The 12,254-nt window shown below is 45.5% G+C and overlaps 1 protein-coding gene across 1 annotated transcript in view; it reads right to left on the bottom strand.

The window, feature by feature from the left end:
- Positions 1-12,254, bottom strand: part of LOC309552398 (uncharacterized protein) — a 198,812-nt gene that overhangs the window by 11,279 nt on the left and 175,279 nt on the right. The gene's annotated exons all lie outside the window — the stretch shown is intronic.

The raw sequence follows: 12,254 nt of genomic DNA on the forward strand, positions 1-12,254 counted from the left end.
CACTCACTCATTCTCACCAACAATGAGCCAGGGAATATACGGACAGACTGCAGAAGACGGCCGGCTAACAGGCTCAACCTGGGGAGACTGGAACTATATACAGAAAACAGGCAACCACTGATGTGTGTGTAGACTCTACTGAATGGATGCAAACAATGACAGGTTGCTTGGCCGGCTACTGTAGAAGTCTGTTACTATATTTCCTAGCTCACTGGTGAGGAGAGCAAGTGCACTGAACTGGTCATTCTGTCACCTAGAGCAAGTGCACTGAACTGGTCATTCTGTCACCTAATTCATAATGAACATTTTAAAAGGGGTTGTAAAGTCAGATGGGTTTTTTGTTTATCTTAATGCATTCTATCCATTAAGATAAAAAGCATTCTGTGTACAGAAGCCTCCTCAGCACCCCATAATACTTACCTGAACCCCATCTCTGTCCAGGCATTTCCACGATTCCATTGGGCATCTGGGACTCTCCCTCCTGATTGGTTGGTTGAGACAGTAGCGGCACCATTGGCTCCCGCAGCTGTCAAACTCAGCCCATCAGGAGCGAGGGGGGCGGGGCCAAATGGCAGCCCCATGTCTGAACGGACCCACAGAGCTGCAGCTTGGGTATCCCTACAGCAAGCTGCTTGCTCTGGGGGCATTAGACAGAAGGGAGGGGCCAGGAGCAGCAAAGAGGGACCCAAGAAGAAGAGGATCCGGGCTGCTCTGTGCAAAACCCACTGCACAGGGCAAGTATAACATGTTTGCTATTTAATAAAAAAACAAAAAAAAAAAAAAAAAAAAAACAAAACAAAACAAGAACAAGACTTTACAATCACTTTAACCCCTTAAGCCCCGGAAGATTTTACCCCCTTCCTGACCAGGGCCTATTTTGCGATTCGGCACTGCGTGACTTTAACGGACAATTGCGCGGTCGTGAGACGCTGTACCCAAATGAAAAAAATGTAATCTAAATTTTTTAACATTTTTGGCCAATTTGTTTTCTGCTAGATGTGTTTGGTAAAAGAAAAAAAAAAAAAAATCGCAATAAGCGTATTTTGATTGGTTTGCACAAAAGTTATTGCGTTTACTAAGGGAAAGATTGTCTTTTTTTTTTTTTTAACAAGTAATGGCGGTGATCTGCAATTTTTTTTTGCGGGACTGCGACATTGCGGCGGACAGATCGGACCCTTGACTGACATTTTTGACACTTTTGGGGTTACCAGTGACATTAACCACTTAAGCCCCGGAGGATTTGGCTGCTAAAGGACCAGGGTTTTTTTTGCGATTTTTTACTGCGTGACTTTAACGGACAATTGCGCGGTCATGCGACGCTGTACCTAAACGAATTTGACGTCCTTTTTTTCCCACAAACAGAGCTTTCTTTTGGTGGTATTTGATCACCTGTGCGATTTTTTGATCACGCGCTATAAACAAAAAAAAGAGCGTAAATTTTGCAAAAACAACAATATTTTTCACATTTTTTTATATGAAATTCCCCAAAAAAAAAAGTAAAAATCAAAATTTTTTAACATTTTTCGGCCAATTTGTTTTATGCTACCTATGTTTGGTAAAAAAAAAAAATCGCAAAAAGTGTATTTTGATTGGTTTGCGCAAAAGTTATCGCGTTTACTAACAAAGGGAAAGATTTTTGTCATTTTTGGTGTTTTTTTTTTTTTAACGCGTAATGGCGGCGATCTGCGATTTTTTTTTTCGGTACTGCGACATTGCGGCGGACAGATCGGACCCTTGACTGACATTGACACTTTTGGGGGTACCAGTGACATTACTGCAGTAATCAGTGCTATACATATGCACTGTTACTGCAAAAATGACACTGGCAGGGAAGGGGTTAACTTTATTGGACAGGGAGGGGTTAAGTGTGTCCTAGGGGGCGTGATTCTAACTGTGTAGGGACATTCCTATTGGTGTAAAAGCAAAGATCAACCGTTCTACATAGTAGAACGGACAGATCTTCACTTTTAAACAGGGAGAACTGACAGGCAGCTTGTTTACACAAGCTGCTCTGTCTTTCTCCCTTCACAGGAGCAATCGCAGTGTGACTGGCGGACATCGAGTCCGCCGGTCACACGCACTGACTTGTCTGTGAACGAGCCGCGGCGGGCGCGCGCCTCGGCGGGCGCGCGCCCGCGATAGGCTCGCAAGTCAGTGACAGGCGAGTGACGTACCGATACGTCACTCTGCCTGGCCGGGGCTGACCGCCGCAGTATATATAGTCGTGCGGCGGTCGGCAACCGGTTAACAGTGCATTTGTATAGCACTGATTACTGTAGTACTGTAAAAATTACACTGGCAGGGAAGGGGTTAACTTTATTGTAGAAGGAGGGGTTAAGTGTGTCCCTAGGGGCATACTTCTAACTGTATAGGGATGTGGCTTGTTGTGTAACAGAGAAATACGATCCTGCATAGCAGGACCGTATGATCTCTTCTCTTACACAGGGGAGAATGACAGGCAGCTGTGTTTACATTAGCCGCCTGCCTTTATCCCTCTCCACGGGAGATCGCGAGTGACCGGCGGACAGCGGGTCCACCGGTCACTCGCGCAGACATGTTAGGGAACGAGTGGGGGCGGGAGCTCGTCCCCTAGAGGCTCACAGGCTAGTGACGTAGATCTACGTCACTTTGCCTGTGAGGGGCTGACTGCCGACGTAGATAGTCGTGCGGCGGTCGGCAAGTGGTTAATAGTGTTTTGTGCAAGAATCCTGCACTTCCCTCTTTTCTTCTTTCACCAATATGAACACAACTAAATAATGACAATTACACATAAAAAATCAAATCTATAATTTTTTAAAAAGATACTTTCACTTAGAAAACCCCATCATGGCCTCCGTAAAAAGTACATAGAGGAGAAATTTAGTGCCATGTTTGACGGCAATACAAAGCTTTTTGTTTAGCAGAATGGGGAAGAAAGGGGATTTACGCGGCATGGCTGTTGGTGCCAGATAGACTGATCTGAGTATTTCAAAAACTGTAAACCCTAGATGATTGTGTGTGAAAATCTCAGTAAATTAGCAGAAAATGGTCTGAAAAAGAGAAAAATATCCAGTGATCGGCAGTTGTGTGAACAAAAATGACTTGTTGAGGTCAGAGGAGAATGGGCAGATTGGTTTGAGATTATAGAAATGTAACAGTAACTCAAATAACCACTCGCTACAAAACCAAGGAATGCAGAATACCATCTCTGAATGCACAACAAACCTTGAAGCAGATTGGCTACAGCAGCAGAAGACCACACTGGGTGACACTCCTGTCAGCTAACAGGAAAATGAGGCTACAATTCGCACAGGCTCACCAAAATTGGACAATAAAAAGACTGGATAAACATTTCCTGGCCTGAGGCATCCCGATTCCAGCTGCAACATGCAGATGGTAGGCTTATAATTTGGCATAAACAATATGAAAGCACGGATCCATCCTGCCTTGTATTAACGGTTCAGGCTGGTGGCATTGGTGTAATGTGGGGGAAATTTTATTGGCACACTTGGGCCACTTAGTACCAATTGAGCATCACAAAGGTCGAACGTCACAAAGCTCAAATCATCTCACCACTGGTTTCTTGAACAAATGAGTTCACTGTACTCCAACGGCCTTCAGTTACCAAATCTCCATCCAATAAAGCACCTTTGGGATGTGGTGGAACGGGAGATTTGGACCAATCAATGGACCAAAATCTGAGGAATGTTTCCAACACCTTGTTGAATCTATGCCTTGAAGAATTAAGGCAGTTCTGAAGGCAAAAAGGGGTCAGACCCGGTACTAGCAAGGTGGATCTAAAAGTGGCCAGGGAGTGTGTGTGTGTGTGTGTATATATATATATATATATATATATATATATATATATATATATATATATATATATATATATATATACACATATACATACATACATATACACACACACACACACACACACACACACACATATATATATATATACACATACATATACACACACACACGTATATATACACACACATACATATACAGACACACATACACTCACCAGCCACTTATTAGGTATACCTTGCTAGTATCGGGTTAAACCCCTTTTGCTCAATTTGAACTTCAGCAAGTCTACTTCATATCTAGATGCCTAAATGCACAGAGTTGCTGCCATGTGATTGGCCGATTAGCAATATGTGTTACCAAGCAATTGAACAGGTGTACCTAATAAAGTGGCTGATGAGTACACACGCACACACACACAAAGCGCATATAAACTAAAAAAAGAGCGCCACTCATGGGTCTGGAAAGGTAAATGCACAGTGACTATTTTAATCGATTCAACGAGACACAAGCTTGTCTTCCTCAGGATAACAAACAAGTAAAGCAACACAACATATAAACCTTAAAATGCCTCCCATCACCAAGACAACACTGCATGACATCTGTTATTTATGGCCATCCATGTTAAGGCAGAGCTTGACTGGGAGAGCATGGTGAACATGTATGTGTATGGGGAAAAAAAAAAAAAAAAAACAAGGGGGCACTGCAGAGCCTGCAGTTCCAGGAATGTAGATTAAGAGACAGGTACCACAGACATGAACCCAGTGTAGAGTCACCAAATAAATGTTCTGAAGGTGGAAAAAAAAAAAAAGGATGAGTGAGCATTAAAATCTGATCTATTTGAGATCAGAACAGGGAGAGCACCGAAGGTGCCAACACCCATAGAGTAATCCCACTGGTTGCAAAGTAAATAGATGAGGAATAAATGCCACAGACCTGTAGCAGGTGCCATCCGAAAGGAGATCACAGGAGAGGAAGGGGGGGGGGGTTAAACCCAGGGCTGGAGTGGAGGCTCCAGAGTGGATAAAAAGCCAGAAGAACTGGTTGGAAACAGTGAGCAAAAAAAATAGAGAGCAGAAAATGTCTGCAAAAAAGTGCACCGTCACATAAATCTACATTAAGAGTGTAATCACAGCCAATCAACAGTACATACACTCTCCTAAGGAGGGCAATGTCAAAGAACAGAATGTCTGTTTCCAATCACACAATACAAACAGATGAATATCAGATCAAGGTCAGGCAGACTGCACTGTGTATGGGGCAGCAGAGCAATTAGCATCTGAAGGACCAACCATAAACAGTGCAATCATGCCGCCAATCATCTCCAAAGGATTACGGTCAAAAACATGGAAACAAAAACAGGATTGTAAAGACTGTAGATCATGGGTGTCCAACCTTTTGGTTTCTCTGGGCCACATTGAGTGTAGAGAAATTTTCTCGGGCCGCATATAAAATATATACTACAGTTAATGTATACAAGTAATAAAACACCGCCGTGCCCTTCCAGTGCCACCGCGCCCCCCGCACTAATTTAACACAACTAGAGGACGATCAAATGAAATGCAATCAGTATACAGAGGTTTACTGCTTCTGAGAGATATTAAAAGGAACACTCTAACCACCATGACCACTTCAGTGATTTGAAGTGGTCATGGTGATAGGAGTCAGAAACACTGCACATGCTGGGATATTTACAGTTATGTGCTGGGGGACTGTTGCACCCCTAAAACATATGACTTAAGACAGCCAGAAAATGTCATGTCCTTATTCATACATGTATGAACAAGGACATGACATATTATAACAAAACACAACTAGTAATTAAAAAACATATTGCAACAATTTACACACGCTAATGCACATAACTTTTCTATTTTGCAGACTGCTGGCGGTTACTGCTGGTGCAGGTACTGTTGATGGGTACTGCTGGTCATGCGGGTACTGCTGGAGGAAGCAGCGGCTGCAGCAGAGAGCAGAGCCGCTGCTTCCTGTATGACTCCTGTCACAGGCGGAGTGCATTTCATATCACTCCGCCTGTGACAGAGCCAGAACTGAATAGGAAGCAGCGGCTCGGTCACTAACTGCAGACATCCTACGTCTCCCGCAGCAGCCAGGAGATCGCACGGCGCTTGCAGCCTAGTGCATGCCCATCCAATGCAACCTGATCAGTGCCCATCCAATGCAGCCTCACAGTGCATGCCCATCCAATGCAGCCTCACAGTGCATGCCCATCCAATGCAGCCTGATCAGTGCCCATCCAATGCAGCCTCATCAGTGCATGCCCATCCAATGCAGCCTCACCAGTGCATGCCCATCCAATGCAGCCTCACCAGTGCGTGCCCATCCCATGCAGTCTGCAATGAAGAGAGGAGAGCCGCTGGATTACACAGAGCGGGGAACTCCTGCTTACCTGCCGACCGCTGTCATACGAAGTCCTGCCTCCTGGACCGGCTCCCATGGTAGACGTCACCAATGCGCTGTCTATCATAGGAGCCGGTTCAGGAGGCAGGGCTTCGTATGACAGCAGCCGCCGGGTAACCAGGAGATCCCCGCTCGGTTTGTAATCCAGCAGGGCTGGCCCCCCTCCTCCCCTCCCATCTCCCCTCCAAGGCAGTCTCTGTCTACAGTTGGAAGCCACTGTGGTATCAAGTCCTCTGTAGTGCCAGTCTGCAAGAGGAGCTGGTCATCAATATAGCACTGGTAATATAGAATATAAGGGAACAGTGAAGGCAATAGAACATCCTGTTCAAAATACATAAAAAATATTTGCAAAAGAAGGTGCCACATTTGAACCCATAGCTGCCCAAGCGCATTGTAAATAAAAAGGCATCTTCGAATTTGAAATAATTCAGTGTCAAAATTAGCCCCAACAGTTCAAGGAGAAAGCTGGTGGGTAGTCTTTCCAAACCGGAATGGCTTAATGCTTGCTGTACCCCCTCAATGCCGCCTTCATGTGGAATACCTGTACAGACTTGACATCCAAAGGGGAGAGTACACAGTCAGGGGGGATTGGTCCCAGTTGTTTAAAGAGTTAATAACCATTGAGGAATCCCTCAGGTTTGAAGGCATCTTTTGTACTAGTGGTTGCAGAAAAAAGGAAACAAAAACTGCCAGAGGCTGTAACACTGACCCCCTAGCAGAAATAATATGACATCCAGGTGGATGAGCTTGGTCTTTATTTTTGGCAGAGTGTTAATAATGGGGCACCGAGGAAAATTGGTGGTGAGAAACCTCAATTCATCCTTCGTGATCCAGCTATTAAACAAGCCTTCAAGGAGCTTGTCAACTATACGTTATGAAACGCCCAGTCGGATCATTTGGAAGTACATAGTAGGTGCATCTGTCCTGGAGTTGTGCAATTCCCGTCGATAAAAGTAAATCATTTAAATGACAATAGACGCCCCCCTTGTCAGCAGGGCGAATCACAATGGATTCATCTGAAGTCAGATATTTTTAATTGCATCACGTTCAGCCCTAGCGAGATTGGATTTAGGTTTGTCCATTGTAGCACTTTTGTGGTGGACCTCATACTCAACTGTTCAACGGAATGTTCAACGGAATGTTCATACTGAAGGAGGAATTTCCAAAGCTTCAGCATTGATGTGTGGCCTGAAGGGAGTCTGCTGTGTACAGACCCCTATTAAGGAGACTGATTTCTGCAGGGGAAAGTTGGTGCTGGCTCAGTTTGTCCCCTTTGGAGAGTGGCGACCCCTCCTTGTCGGACAATTCCTCAGCCTGATCCAGAGAAGGGAGGCAGACTGGTGTGCGTAGCTGTTTGTTGGGAGCTGGGAACAGGTGTGCCTAAAAAAACTGACCCAGGGCCAAGAAATCCTCCCAATGACACTATCACACAGACTGTGTGGTTGGCTATCAGAAAGTAGCGACATGTGAGACACTGTCTGATTCAGAGAAAGTGTTCCCAGAACTCACATCAACTGTATGTTAGGCCATCTGGTCCCTCCTTGGCTGGAAAACCTGGTATTGGTGTCTGTGGCCAGTCCAAAGGTCCAATTAGGCTCGATTGTTCTAGTCCTCCCTGACCATGGCAAGTTTTTCATCTTTAAAAAGAATAATCATCAGTTGGTAATTAATATTCTCCTTAAGTTTTTTTTTAAAGCCAGTCAGTGGCAGAGCTTAGAATGGGAGTATGTCAGTTCCTCCCTTGCTAGGTCAGATCAAACAGTTAATGGTTTCCCCAAAAAGTCTATGGTAAGAAAGATTAACTCAAGGCTGGGATATGATTGGCAGTAGTGATTTCAAGGTGTGCGATTGTCTCATTGGGAGTATTTCTTGGCCCTGGGTCCCACACACTTTGTATCCAGACTGACCTTGATCCCCACTTAGAAGATTCCCCACCTTTGCCAGGGGATCTTCCTTCCCCTTGATGGCTTCTCTGGCTGCCCTCATACCTTCGCTTATAGAAACATCATCATCTACAGTCTTTACAACCATGTTCAGTTACCTTGTTTTTTACAGTAATCCTTTGGAGAGGATTGGTAGCATTATTGCACTGTGTATGGTTAGTTCTTCATATGCCGATTGCTCTGTTGCCCCATACACATTGCAATCTGCCTGACCTTGATCTATATTTTGTGATTGGAAACAGACATTGTTCTTTGACACACATTATGGACAGTACACTTTTTTGCAGACATTTTCTACTCTCCATTTTGGCACTCACACTGTTTCCAACCAGTTTTTCCTGCTTGGTATCCACTCTGGAGGCTTCAATCCAGCCCTGGGTTTAACCCCTCTATCTCTCCTGTGATCTCCATTCAGGTGGCACCTTGTACAGGTCTGTGGAGTTTCTTCCTTATCCATTATCTTTGCAACCAGTGGGATTACTCTGCTATGGGTGTTTTCGCCTTCGGTGCTCTCCCTGTTCTGATCTCAAATAGTTTTTATTTATCACTTTTCTGTTTATTTTCACCTTCAGCACATTTGGTGACTTTACACTGGGTTCATGTCTGCTGTTGTACCCGTCTCTTAATCTACATTCCTGGTGCTACAGGGTGCTCTGCAGCACCCCCTTGTATTTTTTCCCACACACATTACATGTTCACCATGCTCCCCAAGTCCATCTCTGCCTTAACATGGACAGCCATAACATTAAGTCATGCAGTTTTGTCTTTTTGTCTTTGCTGCCTAATTTTTGTTAGGTCTGTTTTGCAGGTACATTTTTTTTATTAGTTCTCCCAAATCTGGACATTCTCATGATTGTTTTTAGCTGGAACTTTGCACTTGTTGAGGTAATTGCATGTGTGTGATGATGGGAGGGGTTTTAGGGTACATATATTGTGTTGCTTCACTTGTTTGTTATCCTGAGGATGACTAGCTTGTGCCTTGTTGAAACTTTATTAAAACTCATTGTGCGTTTACCTTTCAAGACCTGTGAGTGCCGCTCTTTTTTGGTACATACACACACACTCACGTATATATAAACATACGGCGCATCCGTGAAAGTATTCACAGCACTTCACTTTTTCTACATCGTTATGTTACAGCCTTATTCCAAAATAGATTAAAATAATTTCCTCAAAATTCTACAAACAATACCCCATAATGACAACGTGAAAGAAGTTTGTGATTTTTTTTTTTTTTTTTTTAATAAATTTGCAAAGGTTTAAAATGTACAAAAGTATTCAAAGCATTTGCCATGACACTCAAAATTGAGCTCAGGTGCATCCTGTTTCCACAGATCCTTGAGAGGTTTCTAAAACTTGATTGGACATGATTTGGAAAGGCACACACCTGTCTATATAAAAGGTTCTACAGTTAACCATACATGTCAGAGCACAAACCAAGCCATGAAGTCCATGGAATTGTCTGTAGACCTCCGAGACAGGATTATATTGAGGCACAAATCCCAGGAAGGGTACAGAAAAACTTCTGCAGCATTGATAGAGGAAGTTTGGAACCACCAGGACCCCTCCTTGAGTGGGATGTCAAGCCAAACTGAGTGATCAGGGGAGAAGGGCCTTAGTAAGAGAGGTGATCAAGAACTCCATAGTTGATTTGACAGAGCTCCAGCTTTTCTCTGTGGAGAGAGGAGAACCTTCCAGGAAAAAAATAAAAAACCAACCACACACCATGTCTGCAGCACTCCACCAATCAGGCCTGTATGGTAGAGTGGCCAGGCGGAAGCCACTTCTCATTAAAAAAGGCACATGACAGCCAACCAGGAGTTTGCCAAAAGGCACCTAAAGGACTCTAAGACCATGAGAAACGAAATTCTTTAGTCCGATGAAACAAAGATTGAACTGTTTGGCCTGAACGGCAAGCATCAGGCAAGCATCATGTTTGGAGTAAACCAGGCACCGCTCATTACCTGACCAATACTATCCCCTACAGCGAAGCATAGTGGTTGCAGCATCATGCTGTAGGGATGTTTTTCAGCAGCAGGAACTGGGAGACTAATCAGGATCAAGGGAAAGATGAATGCAGCAATGTACATGAGACATTCTTGATGAAAACCTGCTCCAGAGCGGTCTGGACCTCAGACTGGGGAGAAGGTTCATCTTCCAATGACTAAGCACACAGCCAAGATAACAAGGAGTGGCTACAGGACAACTCTCTAAAGGTCCTTGAGTAGCCCCAGCCAGAGCCCAGACTTGAACCCGAATTGAACATCTCTGGAGAGATCTGAAAATGACTGTGCACCAACGCTCCCCATCCAACCTTATGAAGCTTCAGAGGTCCTACAAAGAATGGGAGAAACTGACCAAAACGAGGTGTGTCAAGCTTTTAGCATCATACATAATGATTAGAAGCTGTAAAGCTGGATACACACTATACAACTTTTGTTCAATTTCCTTTAGATTTACCTTCAATTATGTAGTGCAAGGGCCTGCCTGATTGTACACAAATTGAAAGTGTTTAGGTCTGACCTCATATGGTTTTGGTATATCTAGTGGCGTAGCGTGGGTTGTCAGCACCCGGGGCAAGGCAGGTAATTTACGCCCCCTAACCCGCGGGATTTTAGCACTCGAGTCTCTTCCACTTTAGATTAGTTAAAGAAACCCTTACCCCCTAAGCACATGTATTGTTTGTTATGAAAATACTGATGTAATTAAAGTAAAATGCATTCTAAATACAAGTTTGAATCACCAGCGTGCCCCCTTTCAATGCAGAGTGACCAGCGTGCCCCCTTTCAATGCAGAGCGACCAGCGTGCCCCCTTTCAATGCACAGTGACCAGCGTGCCCCCTTTCAATGCACAGTGACCAGCGTGCCCCCTTTCAATGCACAGTGACCAGCGTGCCCCCTTTCAATGCAGAGACCAGCGTGCCCCCTTTCAATGCAGAGACCAGCGTGCCCCCTTTCAATGCAGAGAGACCAGCGTGCCCCCTTTCAATGCAGAGAGACCAGCGTGCCCCCTTTCAATGCAGAGAGACCAGCGTGCCCCCTTTCAATGCAGAGAGACCAGCGTGCCCCCTTTCAATGCAGAGAGACCAGCGTGCCCCCTTTCAATGCAGAGAGACCAGCGTGCCCCCTTTCAATGCAGAGAGACCAGCGTGCCCCCTTTCAATGCAGAGAGACCAGCGTGCCCCCTTTCAATGCAGAGAGACCAGCGTGCCCCCTTTCAATGCAGAGAGACCAGCGTGCCCTCTTTCAATGCAGAGAGACCAGCGTGCCCCCCTTCAATGGAGAGAGATCGTGCCCCCATTTAATGCAGAGAGACCAGCGTGCCCCCATTCAATGCAGAATGACCAGCGTGCCCCCATTCAATGCAGAAAAACCAGCGTGCCCCCTTTCAATGCAGTGTCCAGCGTGCCCCCTTTCAATGCAGAGTGTCCAGCGTGCCCCCTTCAATGCAGAGAGACTTACCTGCAGCGGTGGCTTCTCCTCAATTCCCCGCGTCTCGAGTCCTCCCGCCTCCTCCTCGGCCAATGGCATGTGTTCGCCTTTCAGTCCGAGACCCGCTTCCTGATTGGCCAGGAGGAGGATCCGTGTGACAATAGTGAATTTTCATTCACTATTGTCACACAATGGGTGGGCTCAGGGCGAACTGCTCTGCGCCCCGGGTCTACCCTTTTTTGAAGCCTATTAGAGCCTTTGGCTCTAATCAGATGATTTAAAAAAAAAAAAAAAAAAAAAACACTCTAACAGCGCCAGGCTGCTGACTCACTCGCTGCTAAACTGACTGAGCAGTGAGGAGAGGCGGCATAGGCGGGGCTTGGCTTGCAACGCAACTCTACACCAATGGACAGGTGAGGCACAGTCCAGCCCCGCCCTGCCATTTTCAGCCATAGGGCGGCCGCGCTGGACATCTCCCATCGTATAGATGGAGGCAGCCGCAGACAGTGTGTGAACTGTGTATGTCAGAGTCAGACAGGCAGAGTGACACTGCGGATGCGCCCCCCCAGATGTTGCGCCCGGTGCGGCCGGCCCCCCCTGCACCCCCCACGCTACGCCACTGGGTATATCAAGGAAAAAAATTAAAAGTGAATTGTATAGGGTGTA

The sequence above is a fragment of the Pelophylax lessonae genome, assembly GCF_965119305.1.
Source record: "Pelophylax lessonae genome assembly, chromosome: 4".
Lineage (NCBI taxonomy): Eukaryota > Metazoa > Chordata > Amphibia > Anura > Ranidae > Pelophylax > Pelophylax lessonae.